The sequence below is a fragment of the Spea bombifrons genome, chromosome 3 (assembly GCF_027358695.1).
Source record: "Spea bombifrons isolate aSpeBom1 chromosome 3, aSpeBom1.2.pri, whole genome shotgun sequence".
Classification (NCBI taxonomy): domain Eukaryota; kingdom Metazoa; phylum Chordata; class Amphibia; order Anura; family Pelobatidae; genus Spea; species Spea bombifrons.
This window is the reverse complement of record NC_071089.1, coordinates 5,721,050-5,727,378: the sequence shown is the minus strand read 5'-3', so window position 1 is coordinate 5,727,378 and position 6,329 is coordinate 5,721,050.

Genomic DNA, 6,329 nt, shown 5'->3' with positions numbered 1-6,329 from the left:
AAAGTAAAACACCCTGTTGAATATAAATGATTGATAACCCCCTAGAGCAGGGGTGTCCAAGTTTTTTCTGCAGCGGGCCACTTCACCAGAATTGTATACGTGCGCGGGCTGCACTCATTTTTCACTGTGAGAAAAATATGGCCTTTAATAAAATATGCAGATTAAAATAAAGTAAATGACACAAAACCTTTACCCTCACTGATTTCTGGGCCTAGAAAGTGTTGTGACTACAAATTAAGGATAATTAAAAATGAAATAGTTCTATTTATTCTAGGGATGCACCAAAATGAAACTTCTGGACCAAAACATTCACTTAACCAAAACCGAAAATGACCCCCCACCTTTAAAAATAATATTAAAAACTCACATTTTTAATAAAAGTAGGTAACACACCACAATTGCACACAAAAAATTAGCAAATGACTTGGCAAATGACTTTAACAATCACACTCCTATCATACCCAGGCAATGAGTAAATGCTGGTACCTAGGCATGATGGGACTGTGCTTGCTGTTAGCAATCACACTAATATCATGCCAAGTCAGCCAGTACATGCTGGTACAGGGTGGCTGTAAGTGATGTGCAGACCCCATACATCTGGCTGCATCAATACACAAGGGGGGAAGCTAGCTAGGTTTCAGCATGTACTGGCTGACTTGGCATGATAGGAGTGTGATTGCTAACAGCAATCACAGTCCCATCATGCCTAGGTTTCAGCACTTACACATCCATGCTATCACACACACACACACATTCATTGATATACATATATCACGCATACTCATTCAAACACCCTCCCCACCCCCTTACGGGCACTGCAGCTCCTCGATGCCGCTCACAGACTTCAGCAGGGGGCACGGCCTCCCTCTGCGTTCTCTGGTACAGCACAGAGGAAGCAGGACTGGAGCAGAGTCATGTGATGTCACGTGAACTCTGCTGGGTTCCGCTTCCTCTTTGCAGTACAAAAGACCCTTCCACTTGTAAGTAGCAGGGCTCTTGTTGTAGCAGGGCTCGAGGTACGGCCCGCCTAAGATCGGTTGCCCTGGCTGCCGATCTTATGCTAGCCGCACCTCGAGGTCTCGAGGGCCGCATTTGCCCCGCGGGCCGCATGTTGGACGCCCCTGCCCTAGAGGCACTTTTATTGGCAGTATAATGTGATTAGCCCTTTATGTTGTAATTACGGCGACATTGCTGTTTCCAGTACCATGGATACCATGTTGATTTGGCCGCTCAGATGTTGATTTTACTTTCATTTTAAAAATAAGGCAATTTACAGTGTGTTTAAGCTTTGCGATGAGCAGAAACAAAAGTCAGGGTCAAACTTTAAGTTACCCCATATTTAGTCCAGGGCAATTTTTCTAGAGCTACAGCTGGGAAGGAAGGTGAAAATTCTTCATACTCAGGGTCACTCGGTACCATCAAGTAAAACAATCTATGCAGCAAGTGTTGTTTACAAAGAGATTTTTGAGAATTGAGAATTATCATCCTGTGTCCGCGGTACCTCCGGCTTTATTATCTAGTAAAAGACATGATGAAGCAGCAAAGTATGGACAAAAAAACACCAAAAACAAAATGTATATATTTTTGCTTCCAAATGGTATACATTAATAGTCGCACTTAAGATTAGTCATTTTATACATTCTTTCTGCTTATGTTCTCCTTAGTTGGAAATTCTGAAGCTCTTTCTTGAAATGGAATTTTATTTTAAGAAAATAAACAATATAATTTCCTACCTCCATTACTTCGTGCACGGCCAATGGTCAATGATGCCTTCTAGAATAACCGGCTTCTGTAAAGTCAACAAGTTCCCTTTGAATTATTCTGAAGATGGGCAGTGGAGCTGAGGGGCAAGAAAGAAGGGAAAGGAGAAATTAAACGGGAGCTAAATGTTTCAAGAATTCCAGGAAAATCATTGTTAATATGGTTAAAGGAGCAGACATGGAGGTACAGAACAGAAAAAGGATAAAGAAGGTGATGGGTGTTAAAGATAAGGTGAAGACATAAGGAGGGAGAAGAAGAGGGTGTGTGAAACCAGACCAAGAGGGCAACAACTGAGGAGCGGAGCTGGATTACTTGGGGAATGGGGAAGGATTAAAGATAATTATGTTTTAAAAAACATTTATTAAATAAAACCTATTCAAATGTAATTTTCTCAGCACTGGGAACATATAAAACATTCCATGAACACAATAGGAAGCAAGGAAGAAAATAGGGAAAGTATCTGGTTTTCATTTTAATGAAGCCAGTAAAATAATCATTGTTTGTCTTCCAAAAAGCATCCGCGATGATGGGCAGCAAAAAGGGGCCATTCTGTGCGGGGGAAGTGAAACCGGATTTTCAGAAGCTGCTGGATTATTGAACGACAAAACTGAATTCAAAGTTGATGAAAGCAGAAAGTGAAAGTTTTTGTTCATTTTTGATAATAGTAATAGGAGTGGCTTAACAAAAAATACCGGAGCCCCCGCAAGACTTATGGAGGAGGCCCCAAGCTTCTCCTACGCACACGCAGCACTATACTTACACACACTAACACGCAGCACTATACTTACACACACTAACACGCAGCACTATACTTACACACACTTACATAGTAACATACTCACACATAGTGACATATTTACACATACGTTGTTAGAAGCTAACATACTTACACACACACTAATACACACAGCAACATATTTACACAGATACTAACATACTAATATACACAGTAACAGATTTACACACGCAGTAACATACTTTCACAGATACTCACATACTTACAAAGTAACATACTTACACACAATAATACCTACATACTAGCATACTAACATACTTAAACACAGTAACATACTGTATTTAGACACATGCTAACATACTTCCTTAAAAACGCACACACTAGCACACAGTAAATACACACACAATATGTAACGTTTCACCATGCGCTGGCTGGACTTGTTTATACTTTGCGTTATTCATTTCATGTTTCCAGCCACTAGTGGCCGCCCTTGCCACTCAGAACCACTCTGACTCATTATCAGGTCCAGCTGCAGTTGATTCCATGATCAAGACAGCCTTCATAAACCTGCCCAGCCCTGCAGTCTGGGCCTTGACATTAATGTTTGAGGACCACATGCTTTGCTTCCTGATTTATTCCTGAGTTGCGGCCAGCGCCCCACTAAGTGGACTCCCAAGTCGAGTACCCTGTAAGTGGGCAACCTGCCGTGTGCCCTACAAGTGGGCAACCTGCCGTGTTCCTGAGTTGCGGCCAGCGCCCCACTAAGTGGACTCCCAAGTCGAGTACCCTACAAGTGGGCAACCTGCCGTGTGCCCTACAAGTGGGCAACCTGCCGTTTTCCTGAGTTGCGGCCAGCGCCCCACTAAGTGGACTCCCAAGTCGAGTACCCTGTAAGTGGGCAACCTGCCGTGTGCCCTGCAAGTGGTCAACCTGCCGTGTTCCTGAGTTGCGGCCAGCGCCCCACTAAGTGGACTCCCAAGTCGAGTGCCCTGCAAGTGGGCAACCTGCCGTGTGCCCTGCAAGTGGGCAACCTGCCGTGTGCCCTGGAAGAGGGCTTCTAGCCGTGCCGTGTGCCCTGGAAGAGTGCTTCTAGTCGTGTGGCCATCAAGAGGGCTTCTAGTCGTGCCGTGTGCCCTGCAAGTGGGCTTCCAGCCGTGTGCCCTGCAAGTGGGCTTCCAGCCGTGTGCCCTGCAAGTGGGCTTCCTGCCGTGTGCCCTGCAAGTGGGCTTCCAGCCGTGTGCCCTGCAAGTGGGCTTCCAGCCGTGTGCCCTGCAAGTGGGCTTCCTGCCGTGTGCCCTGCAAGTGGGCTTCCTGCCGTGTGCCCCGCAAGTGGGCTTCCTGCCGTGTGTGCCCCAACCAGAGGGCTTCCTGTCGAGTGACTTTCTTTGTATATATTGTTGTACCACCATATACAATACAACTCTTAATCCTGATCTTCTGTCTGTGGTTTATTCCTGCGCCTGTCTGTAACAACCCCAGGCCATCATGCATCGTGGGGTACAGACAGAGCCCCTTGTATCCCCTGCACCTGGGCTCCTAATAGACCTGCTCCCCCGGTTCGTGACACAATAACATACTCAAACACACACATTGCAGTGCAGCAGATGTGTTCAGAAAAACCCGTCTCCCTGTACGTGATATATCTACAGCCAGTAAGCTCTAGCGCTGTTTCTGTGAACGCTGCAGGTAGGTGTCTGTCTGTTCAGACTCCCAAGCGCATGCGCGGCAAGTGATCTCACTGATTTCAATAGGAGCGCATTCCTGCTACTAATTGGCCCTTTAAGCAACCAATCAGTGTCAACAAATGTCTGACCATGGAGGAGGAGAGCTGCTGTTCCAGCAGGGCAGCAACTTCTTGGTCAGATTTTTTTTTTCATTTTGGAAGAATGTGTATTAAAGCACTGAGGGTCACTCACAGAGTTTACAGGATTCTCTTATATAAGGGGTGTCAGGGACATGAGACGGTCCCTTGTCAGCTCCCCTAATCAAAATGTTCCATATTTTAGAGAATATTGACTAATAGACTTGTGCATTCGTATTCGGGAGAGCATGAAAACAAACACGAATGTTTCTTTGTAATCGTCTTCGTAAATATCTCCAAGCTAATCTCCCTGCCCCCCCCCAAACAAGTCACTGCCTCTAGCCTATCTTAAGTCTTCATAGTATAGCAGGGGTATCCACTTCTATGAAACAGTAAAGCTATTAATTCCTCCAAGGTACAAGAGTTACACTGCTAAATTAATTTTCATTAATAAATTATTTTATTATTAAAGAACATTGAAGTCTTGTTGTGTTTGAATTTAACCTCCTGTTATGGATATTTTGCAAAAAACAAGCTAAAGCGCAGCCAGAGCAAAACCCACCGGCTTCCTACTGCACCCACTTTGTACACATTTTGCACCCATAATGAAAAAAAAAGACTTTGTTCCTCCATAAATTGCACCTGCACGCATGTTGAAGCCAAATGACTTGTTTTATTAATGTAATATTATAAATATGTGCAGGAATATTTTCTCTGCTAAACAAGGTATACAAACATGGATATTCCCAGTTACTTTGTTACATGTGAATAGCTGAGCGGATGAGTTTTACAGCAGCTCGGATGTTATTATTAGAGTTTCAAGAATTTAAAGAAATACCCCCCCCCAACACAGTTGTCCTTAATTCAACTTCTACGCGTTTATTTCTTGTTTCCAACCTGGATGGACGAATGGGATTTACAAAAAACGTTGGCTAAATTTCACTAAATATGAAGAACATTATTTTCCCCAGAAAGGAACACAAACTTACCGCCGGCGCCCAAGTCTCATATAAATTCACCAAACATTGACACCCTGGTCATTTTCTATGATTAATACAAAGATGCCCTATCAATAATTTAAAACAAAATCCACTAGGGTATTTACAGCCATAAAGCAGTGAAGTGGAAGAGTCATCATTGTGACCTCACAATGTGAAGCAGTGAATTGTGACATCACTACCACTGTAAAGCTGGAGAACGTTCACCTGCTCTCTCAGTGTAGTTGGGCGCCCGGCACTTGTAAGCAGCTATTCGTAGCAGACTTGAAGTGTTGTTACCAACAACATCAGAGATTGTTGAGATTTAAAAGGAGAACCTTTTAAAAGGAGAGCTATGGGGGACTGCTGTCTACTCCATGGACTGAGGTGGATTGTAGGGAGATGCTGCCCCAGAAAACTGTGCAAGTTTTTCAATAGACTGAAAACAGCTTTTACTAACACCGCAAAAAGGAGTAAGGATCAGAACAAAGAGCACTTGGCCAGTAGAGTCCCTGTCCTCAAAAAGAAGAAAGAGAGTAGCAATACTCGTAAAGAAAGAGGGAGCGAGAGGAAGAGGACCAAACGTACTCCTAAAGAGAGGGAGGAGAGCAGCCTGCATGTGAGGGCAAAGGACACAACAAAACGCCCCAGAACCAGCAAAGGCAGCTCCGTACATGAGAAGAAGCGGCGTAGATACAGCAAGAAAAGCAGCCAGAATCTGAGGCAGCAGGAGAAAGAAAGAGCAGAGGAACATCCTGAGGAGCGCAGAAGGGGAAAGGTTCCCATGAAAAGACGCAGGAGTATGGAGGAACACAGTCTTACTGCGAAAAGATTTCGGAGCCTTCTACCCATGACGCTCTCCGGCTTCAACTTCCATTCAGTCCTGGGAGAAGGATCGTTTGGAAAGGTCATGTTGGCTTCTGTCCCTGGAAGAGATTCCCTGGTAGCGGTCAAAACCATCCGCAAGACAGCCATCAAGCTCCGGTACTTACTGAAAGAGAGGAGGATCCTGGAGATGGCTCGAGACAGCCCGTTCCTGTGTCACGGATATGCA